This window comes from Tachyglossus aculeatus, chromosome X1 (genome assembly GCF_015852505.1).
Source record: "Tachyglossus aculeatus isolate mTacAcu1 chromosome X1, mTacAcu1.pri, whole genome shotgun sequence".
NCBI lineage: Eukaryota > Metazoa > Chordata > Mammalia > Monotremata > Tachyglossidae > Tachyglossus > Tachyglossus aculeatus.
Genome location: NC_052101.1, coordinates 110,515,715 through 110,526,006, shown reverse-complemented (window position 1 = coordinate 110,526,006; position 10,292 = coordinate 110,515,715). Strand labels below are relative to the sequence as shown.

Genomic DNA, 10,292 nt, shown 5'->3' with positions numbered 1-10,292 from the left:
CCGGAGCTCGAGGAGGAGCCGCCGCCGCCGCCGCCGCCGCCACCCACGCCCCGGCCCGGGAGAGCCGCTCCCGCCCCCGCCGCTTCTACCGCCGGGAAGGCGCCAAAGCCACACAAAGGGGCCGGGCGCGGGGGGGGGGCGGGCGGAGGGACAGCGCGCCCCCTGGCGGACCGGAGCCGCACCTTCAGCGAGGACGTCCTCGGAAGCGCCCCCTGCTGAGCCAGGTCGGCTCAGCAGCACCACCGCCTCCCCCCGCGCGCGCACACACATCATCATCAATCGTAGTTATTGAGCGCTTACTATGTGCAGAGCACTGGACTAAGCGCTTGGGAAGTAGCTCTCTTCCTCCCTTCAAGGCCCTGCTGAGAGCTCACCTCCTCCAGGAGGCCTTCCCAGACTGAGCCCCTTCCTTCCTCTCCCCCTCGTCCCCCTCTCCATCCCCCCATCTTACCTCCTTCCCTTCCCCACAGCAAGTTTGTACATATTTATTACTCTATTTATTTTACTTGTACTTAGCTATTCTATTTATTTTATTTTGTTAGTATGTTTGGTTTTGTTCTCTGTCTCCCCCTTTTAGACTGTGAGCCCACTGTTGGGTAGGGACTGTCTCTATGTGTTGCCAATTTGTACTTCCCAAGCGCTTAGTACAGTGCTCTGCACATAGTAAGCGCTCAATAAATACGATTGATGATGATGATATAGAGACAGTCCCTACCCAACAGGGGGCTCACAGTCTAAAAGGGGAAATCATCATCAATCGGATTTATTGAGCACTTACTATGTGCTGAGCACTGGACTAAGCGCTTGGGAAGTCCAAATTGGCAACATCTAGAGACAGTCCCTACCCAACAGGGGGCTCACAGTCTAAAAGGGGAAATCATCATCAATCGGATTTATTGAGCGCTTGCTATGCGCAGAGCACTGGACTAAGCGCTTGGGAAGTACAAGTTGGCAACATATAGAGACAGTCCCTACCCAACAGTGGGCTCACAGTCTAAAAGGGGGCTCACACACACACACACACACACACACCCTTCCTGCGACACCGAACACGCCAACCATACACACTAACCACACATTCTCTCACTCAACCAACTACAGTGGAAAGAGCCCGGGCCTTGCACATGTCTGCCGTGCGACCTTGGGCAAGTCACTTCACTTCTCCGAGCCTCAGTGACCTCATCTGTAAAATGGGGATTATGACTGTGAGCCCCACGTGGGACAACCTGATCACCTTGTATTCCCCCCCTCAATGCTTAGAACAGTGCTTTGCACATAGTAAGTGTTTAACAAATGAACGTGGGACAACCTGATCACCTTGTATCCCCTCCCCCAATGCTTAGGACACTGCTTTGCACATAGTAAGTGTTTAACAAATGAACGTGGGACAACCTGATCACCTTGTATCCCCCCCCGATGCTTAGAACAGTGCTTTGCACATAGTAAGTGTTTAACAAATGAACGTGGGACAACCTGATCACCTTGTATCCCCCCCCGATGCTTAGAACAGTGCTTTGCACATAGTAAGTGTTTAACAAATGAACGTGGTACAACCTGATCACCTTGTATCCCCCCCAATGCTTAGTACAGTGCTTTGCACATAGTAAGTGTTTAACAAATGAATGTGGGACAACCTGATCACCTTTACCCCCCCCCCCATGCTTAGAACAGTGCTTTCAACATAGTAAGTGTTTAACAAATGCCATCATTATTATTATTATTATTCTCTGTGCCTAAGTTACCTCATCTGCAAAATGGGGATGAAGACTGGTAGCCCCCTGTGGGACAACCTGATCACCTTGTAACCTCTCCAGCGCTTAGAACAGTGCTTTGCACATAGTAAGTGCTTAATAAATGCCATTATTATTATAATTATTACCAACCACACACACACACCTATGCACAACTAAACACACCTGAACACCAGTCGTACCCTCACACAGCAACCACACACCCCCACATTCCCCCACAACCAACCATATACACACACTCTCTCTCTCTGACTCTATTCTCCACCTCATCTTCTCAATCAATCAATCGATCAATCCTATTTATTGAGCGCTTACTGTGTGCAGAGCACTGGACTAAGCACTTGGGAAGGACAAGTTGGCAACATATAGAGACAGTCCCTACCCAACAGTGGGCTCACAGTCTAGAAGGGGGAGACAGAGAACAAAACCAAACATATTAACAAAATAACATAAATAGAATAGATATGTACAAGTAAAATAAATAGAGTAATAAATATGTACAAACATATATACATATATACAGGTGCTGTGGGGAAGGGAAGGAGGTAAGACGGGGGAATGGAGGGGGGAGGAGGGGGAGAGGAAGGAGGGGGCTCAGTCTGGGAAGGCCTCCTGGAGGAGGTGAGCTCTCAATAGGGCCTTGAAGGGAGGAAGAGAGCTAGCTTGGCGGATGGGCAGAGGGAGGGCATTCCAGGCCAGGGGGAGGACGTGGGCCGGGGGTCGACGGGCGGGACAGGCGAGAACGAGGCACGGTGAGGAGATTAGCGGCAGAGGTTCTCCCACCATAACAATGATAATAATGGTACTTGTTAAGCACTTACTATGCGCCAAGCATTCATTCATGCAACTGTATTATTGAGCATTTACTGTGAGCAGAGCACTGTACTAAGTGCTTGGAAAGTACAATTACTGTTCTAAGCACTGGGGTAGTAATAATAATGATAATGGCATTTATTAAGCGCTTACTATGTGCAAAGCACTATTCTAAGCTCTGGGGAGGTTACAAGGTGATCAGGTTGTCCCATGGTGGGCTCACAGTCTTAATCCCCATTGTACAGATGAGGTAACTGAGGCACAGAGAAGTGAAGTGACTTGCCCGAAATCACACAGCTGATACAAGTTGATCGGGTTGGACACAGTCCCTGTGTCATATTCACTCAATCACATTTATTGAGCTCTTACTGTGTGCAGAGCACTGCTACACACAATACACTAATACAGTAATAAGGAGAAACAATCCCTGCCCACAGCGAGCGGCTCACAATCTTAATTCCCATTTTACAGATGAGGTAACTGAGCCCCAGAGAAGTGAAGTGACTTGCCCAAGGTCACACAGCAGACAAGTGGCGGAGCCAGGATTAGAGCCTACATTCTCTAACTCCCAGGCCTGTGCTCTTTCCACTAGGCCATGCTGAACCACAGGGACACATCTCATACTGTATCCGGCCAAGATGTTTTGGAAAATTTGATTTGGGGGTTGTCCTAATTCGTGGATTAGAGGTAAAGCCTATAGAGAGAATTCTGACCAAAAGTGCTCTGCAGCGCCTACGTACGTGCTCTCTCAAGCTCTCTTCCCCCCCCACCCCCACGCGCTAAGGTGGTACCTAACCTACGTAACCCAGGATATTTCTAGAACCAGTACTTGGGATATGCTGTGCAATTTGCACAGTGCAATATGCAATTTACAGTGTCCCATCACAAGGCCACCTGCTGATAACTCCAACTGCTGCTCTGACAGTTCTTTCTCCCAAGCCCCCCAAGATGCAACTTTTAACAAATGAAAGGTCCTGACCGTGGACTTCAAGGCTCCATCAACTGGCTCCTCTTTCCTAACTACTTTTTCTCCTTCCACTACATCTGGGTCTGGGCTTTGCAGTTCACCCAGCCAAACTCCTCATCGACCCCCTAAGCTGGATTCTCTTACGCCTAGCCACTGCCCATTTTCTCAGTGCCATTCTATCTACCCAGTGGCAGATTGCTCTACAGCTTCCATAGACCCTGGCCTAAAGGGAATAATAATTTTTTTTTTGCAGGGGGGGAGGATTTTTTCAGAAATCAGTGTAGCAAAACGAGACATTTCTCAGTCGGTAATGTAAGGTACCCGTGCATATGTTTGTCAGTTGCAGTTTGTGCCCTGCATAATACAGTTATATGAGCATATTGCAACATGGTAACTACATTTGTTGTATTCCATAGGACCAAGGAGGCCTTCCCTCCCTCTTCCTATCCTATTTCCCCCCCCATTTCTGCCACTCCCACACTTGGTAATCATACATGAATCCTCACCCACTAAGCACTTGGATACTCACCCTGAATCCCCTCCCCACAGCAGCATTCATGTACAGAACTTTAAACTCTGTTGCTTCCCCCTTCCTGGAATTTATTTTAGTACCTGTCTCCCCACTAGAATTTAAGCTCCTTGAGGATAGAGATCATGTCTACTAACTCAATTGTCCTCACCCAAGCACTCAATATAATGCTCTGCACACAGTAAGCGCTCAGCAAATACCACCAAATATCATGGGATGGGTACTGGGGGGCGGGTAAGGGCCCTTATTCTCACCCCCATAGCCTTGGGGACAAGACAAGCAATCATAGCGAGGCCACCCCCACCCCCTTGGAGCGAGAGAGAAGGACCAGATGTGGAGCCAAGTTGGCAGCTCCATTTTTTTGCCCCCCATCCGGTGGTTTCTGTTGGCTCCCCTCCTGGTATGACCATCGCAGCCCAGAAGTGAGCTCACCCTGGAGCACTACCCTGAAACAGAATGCATTTTTTTTTCTTTTTCAAAGAACCAGGCATAGAAGATGTAGATTGAGTGGAAACCGACTTGGCTTTCGTACTCTCCTCTCAATCTTTTAATTAAGCTTGTTTTTTATAAAGTAAAAGTTGCTAGAGAAAGATGTGTCATCGTGGAATCATCATCATCGGTCTCTTATGACATCATCAATGCCTTTGCTGGAAACTAGGTGAGGCATTGGGCTGGGTAAAGCTCATAACATGACAAACCAAATTTTATAATAAATAATTTTATCATTGATAAATTAAGGGGCAGCAGTAAACAGCGGGTGGCAAAATGATAAATCCGTTTCTGCTTCTACCTCACCTCCTTCAGAGCCTGAATAGAAACGTTCCTCCTCCAAAAGGTCCTTCTAAGTGAGCCCACTCATCCACCCTTGTACCTCACATTCACTCCTGCTACCCTCTCACCAATTGTTGCTCTAGGTACCCAGGGAATTCAGTTGGAACCCCAGCCAGTGGTCAGTCTGAGCAGGGTGGCCCAGGGTATGTCCTCAGCATTTGGGTTCAGGGATCAATCAATCAATCAATCGTATTTATTGAGCACTTACTGTGTGCAGAGCACTGTACTAAGCGCTTGGGAAGTACAAGTTGGCAACATATAGAGCCAGTCCCTACCCAACAGTGGGCTCACAGTCTAAAAGATCTTTCCTCACGGCTAACTGACACCCTGCCCCAAGTCCCATTCATTCATTCATTCAATCGTATTTATTGAGTGCTTACTGTGTGCAGGGCACTGTACTAAGTGCTTGGGCAGTAGAAATCGGCACAAAGAGGAGCTCTCTGCCAGTGGGCCCAGTGCTGGTCGAGAGGGAGAGAGAATGGCTCACCTCTGCTCCAGTACCCCAGGCAGCAGAACTAGCTTCAGATGGTAAGAAAAGATCACCTCAGGGTGCCGTGCAGCAGGGACAGCCAAAGATGGCTGCCATGCTTCTTCTCTCCAAAATGGCTGATTCATTGATTCTTCCTTCACAAAATCTCTAGAATCCACCCATTCCTCTCCACCCAAACTACTACCACCCTGATCATCATCATCATCATCATCAATCGTATTTATTGAGCGCTTACTAAGTGCAGAGCACTGTACTAAGCGCTTGGGAAGTACAAATTGGCAACATATAGAGACAGTCCCTACCCAACAGTGGGCTCACAGTCTGAAAGGGGGAGACAGAGAACAAAACCAAACATACTAACAAAATAAAATAAATACAATACATATGTACAAGTAAAATAAATAGAGTAATAAATATGTACAAACATATATACAGATCCAAGCACTTACCATTTCCTGCCTTAACTACTGTATCAATCAATCAATCGTATTTATTGAGCGCTTACTGTGTGCAGAGCACTGTACTAAGTGCTTGGGAAGTACAAGTTGGCAACATATAGAGACAGTCCCTACCCAACAGTGGGCTCACAGTCTAGAAAGATCATTCATTCGAATTCATTCGATCCTATTTACTGAGCGCTTCCGGTGTGCAGAGCCCCGGACTAAGCGCTCGGTAAGTCGGGCGCCGGGCCGCCCCTACAGCGCAAAAGACCCCGCTTGCTCGGAAAATTATTTTAATCGTTACAAAATATCGTCTTCATGGATTCCGTAGAAAAGGGCGTTTGATTTGTCCGTGACGGGGGGCGCCGGCGTCGGCTGAGGTCCGGGAGGAGGGGGTTCTGGCTCGTGAGCCCCCCCCCGGCCGCCCCCCCCCCCCACTCCCGTGTTTCGAACTCGGGCGGCGGCGGGGCGGGGGGCGCGTCTGGATCTGCGGGGGCATCTCCCCCAGGCCTCACGAGCTCTTCGGGGGCTTGAAGTGAGCCCTGCGCCGTTCGTTAAACACCTTGCTCTGCTCCTTGCGGAGCTGTTTGGACAACTCCAGGTTGCCGAGGTCCTCGTCGCGGCGACTCAGACGCTGGACCGTGGCCGCGGCCTGGGCTATGCAGCTCTTGATGAGACACTCCCGACTGGCGTGGGCTGCCGCCAGAGACTCGCAGAGCTGTTGGCAGGTCTGGCTGGCATCGATCTTGCCCGCGAAGGAGGCCGTGGGCACCGTGGTGTTCAGCTCGTGTACGATCCGGTCATCGATCGTCCACATCCCCCGGAGCACTTCCTGGAACTAGGCGAAGTCGTGGAAGTTTTGTCCCGGGCTGCCTTGGCCTCCGCCCTGGGAGGAGCCTCGGCCGCCATCGGACGAGCTCTCGCCGCCCTCGGAGCTGCCCCCTGGGCCGCCCGCTGCCATCTTGGACGGCCGGCACCGAGTATCAGCCTCCTCGCTGACCACTCTGCCTCCTGTCTCTCCCCACTCCAGTCAGGTCATACTTCACTCTGCAGCCCAGATCACTTTTCCAAAACACCACTCAGTCAACATCTCCCCACTGCTCAAAAAAACCTCCAGTGGTTGTCCATTCCTCTCTGCATCAAGCAGGAACTCCCGACCATTGCCTTTAAGGCATTCAGTAAGCTCTCTCTCTCCCCTCCCTATACTGACTCCTCTCCCACTGGGAAGCAGCATGGCCTAACGGATACAGCACGGGCCTAGGAGTCAGAAGGACTTGGGTTCTAATCCCAGCTCTGCTATTTGCCTACTGTATGATCTTGAACAAGTCTCTTAATTTCTCTGTGCCACAGTTCCCTCATCTGTAAAATGGGGATTCAATACCAGTTCCCCATCCTATTCAGACTGCGAGCCCCATGTGGGACCTGACTACCTTGTAACTACTACCGTGGTTGGCACATAACACTTAACAAATAATAATAATAATGATGGCATTTGTTAAGCGCTTACTATGTGCCAAGCACTGTTCTAAACACTGGGGTCAATACAAGGTAATCAGGTTGTCCCACGTGGGGCTCACAGTCTTCGTCCCCATTTTACAGATGAGCTAACTGAGGCACAGAGAAGTTAAGTGACTTGCCCAGAGTCACACAGCTGATCAGTGGCAGAGCTGGGATTAGAACCCACGACCTTTGACTCCCAAACCTGTGCTCTTTCCACTATGCCACACTGCTTGTGGCTTCCCACTATCATTACCACTACAACCCAGCCCTCACCCTTTGCTCCTCTAAAACCAGCCTACCCACTGGGCCTCATTCTCATCTCTCTCACCATCTCGCCGTGGACTTCCTGCTCACATCCTCCTTCCTGCCTAGAATTCCCTCCTCCTATAAATCTGAGAGATTTCTTGTCCTCCCCATCTTCAACACTGTACTAGAAGCACATCCCCACAAGGAGGCCTTCCCTCCCTCTTCTCCCTATCCTATTTCCCCCCCATTTCTGCCACTCCCACACTTGGTAATCATACATGAATCCTCACCCACTAAGCACTTGGATACTCACCCTGTATCCCCTCCCCACAGCAGCATTTATGTACAGAACTTTAAACTCCGTTGCTTCCCCCTTCCTGGAATTTATTTTAGTACCTGTCTCCCCACTAGAATTTAAGCTCCTTGAGGGTAGAGATCATGTCTACTAACTCAGTTGTCCTCACCCAAGCACTCAATATAGTGCTCTGCACACAGTAAGCGCTCAGCAAATACCAGTGATTGTCATGTAGAAAGAACCGTCGGGATTTGGTGGAAGATTGAATGTGAGAATTGCAAGTCGGTGAGCCATTGAGGATGTCACTAAGGTTGCAGCCTTTTGGAACAGGGAGGATGGTGGGGTGGTCGACAGAGAGTGAAAGCTAAGAGGAGGAGTAGGTTTAGGAGCCTCTCAGGGTCACACCTGGAGAGTTCCCAATACTCTACCAGTTTCAACTACAGGAGGGAGAATCAGGCAGAGGCATATCCATTCCATTCCTAGCTTGGGCAGTGGCTAGCGAGTAGAAGGCAATCTGCTACAAGTCAAAACTCACCTGTGCTGGGCGGAGACTCAAGTTTGCAGAACAAAAGGAGGCAATGGCAAACCACTTCCATATTTTTACCAAGAAAGCTCTATGGGCACGCTACCAGAACGATTGCAGATGGGGGCAGAGCATTCTGGGAGAGAGGTGTCCATGGCGTCTCTCTGGGTCAAAGACAACTCGACAGCATAAGCCAAGACAAGGTTTAGGAGGGAAGACAATGAGTTCCATTTTAGACCTATTGAGTTTGGAGTTGTCCTGAGGGAAGAGGAGAATGTGGGATTGCAGATCTGTTGAGAGGTTGGGGGCTAGAGTGGTAGCCTGGGGAGTCACCTACATAGAGGTGGTAACTGAAATCACATGAGCAGGTGAGTTCCCCTAGAGAGTGGGTGTAGAGCAAGAAGGGTAGGGGACAGAGAAGAGAACCTTGTGGAATGTCCACAGTAGAAGGATGAGAGGCAAAAGAGGAGTCCGCGATCAAAACTAAGTAGAAGCGGTCAGAGAGGTAGGAGGACAACCCGGTTGGTAATGTGTCAGTAGAACCCAGGCTTGATAGTGCTTTGAGGAGAAGGGGGTGGTCCACAGGTCAAAGGCATCGGAGCGGTTGTGGAGGACAAGGACAGAGTACATTTGTCTATATTGGCCATAAAGCCTTTGGATTTGGCTATAAAGTGCAGTCTTGGTGGAGTGATGGGGTCGAAAGCCTGATTGTAGTGTGTCAAAAAAAGAGTTGGAAGAGAGAAAAATCCAGAGAGCGGGTATATATAACTCATTTGAAGAGTGTGGTTGGGAGTGGGGCGGTCGTAAGCTGAGACCAGTCAAGTAAGTTGTGGGCAGGGAACGTATCTTCTATTTTGCTGTACTCTCCCAAGCACTTAGTATAGTGCCCTGCACACAGTAAGCACTCAATAAATTTGATTGATTGACTAATAGCTGGAGGGGGCTGTGGGATTGGGAGAGAGCTTTAACTATGGGACATACTTGAACGTATTTGAAGGCAGAAGAGAAGAAACCAACGGAGAGTGAGAGGTTGGAAATAGCAGTGAGGGAGGAGAAGGGAGTGGGAGCAAGTGTTTTTAGGAGGTGAGAAGGGATAGGTTTGGAGTTGTAGATTGAAGGGGTGGATCGAGAGAGCAGGTGGGAGATCTCTCAAGAAACAGCTGGGAAGTGGGCAGAAGAGGAGAAAGTGCCAGTAGACTGATGGGAGACTTCAGGAAGTTCATGCTTGATGGCTCCAATTTTACCACTCAAGTCCTTGGCGAGGTCATCAGAACCTAGGAGGGAGGCAGAGAGGGGACTGGAGTCTTCAGGAGGGAATTGATGTTTTGGAAAAGTTGGTAGGGCTTATGGGTCATCCTGTGTCCAGGACATCTCGACCTGGGTGTCCCACTGACACCTCAAGCTTAGCATTCCTGAGACTGGACACCTCATCTTCCCTCTCAAACCCACTTCTCTGCCTAACTTTCCTCTTACAGCTGAAACCACCACCATCCTCCCTGTCTCTCAAGCCTGTAACTTTGGCATTTTCCTGGACTTCTCCCTCTCTTTTAACCCCTTATTGAGTCTTTCACCAAATCCTACTGATTCTTCCTCCACGCATTTCCAGAATCCACCTCTTCCTCTCCATCCAAAGGGCCACCTTGCTGGGCCAGGCACTTGTCATATGCTGGCTTGACTACTGCATCAGCCTCTTTACTGACCTCCTGACCACAAGTCTCTCCCCTGTCTAGTCCATACTTCACTCTGCTACCCAGATCATTTTTCGAAAACATCATTCTGCACACATCTCCTAACTCCTCAGAAATTGCCAGACATTGTCCATTCCTCTCATCTAGAAAAAACTCCTGTCCATTGGCCTCAAGGCACTAAATCAGCTCTCTCCCTCTTAATAATCATCATCATCAATT

General features: G+C 49.5%; 1 non-coding gene across 1 annotated transcript; it reads left to right on the top strand.

The window, feature by feature from the left end:
* The first annotated feature begins 8,249 nt into the window (after window positions 1–8,249).
* LOC119920469 lies at window positions 8,250–8,387 on the top strand. The gene has a single exon (XR_005448212.1). It is a non-coding gene; the product is annotated as a small nucleolar RNA SNORA7 (small nucleolar RNA).
* The last annotated feature ends 1,905 nt before the right edge of the window (window positions 8,388–10,292 follow it).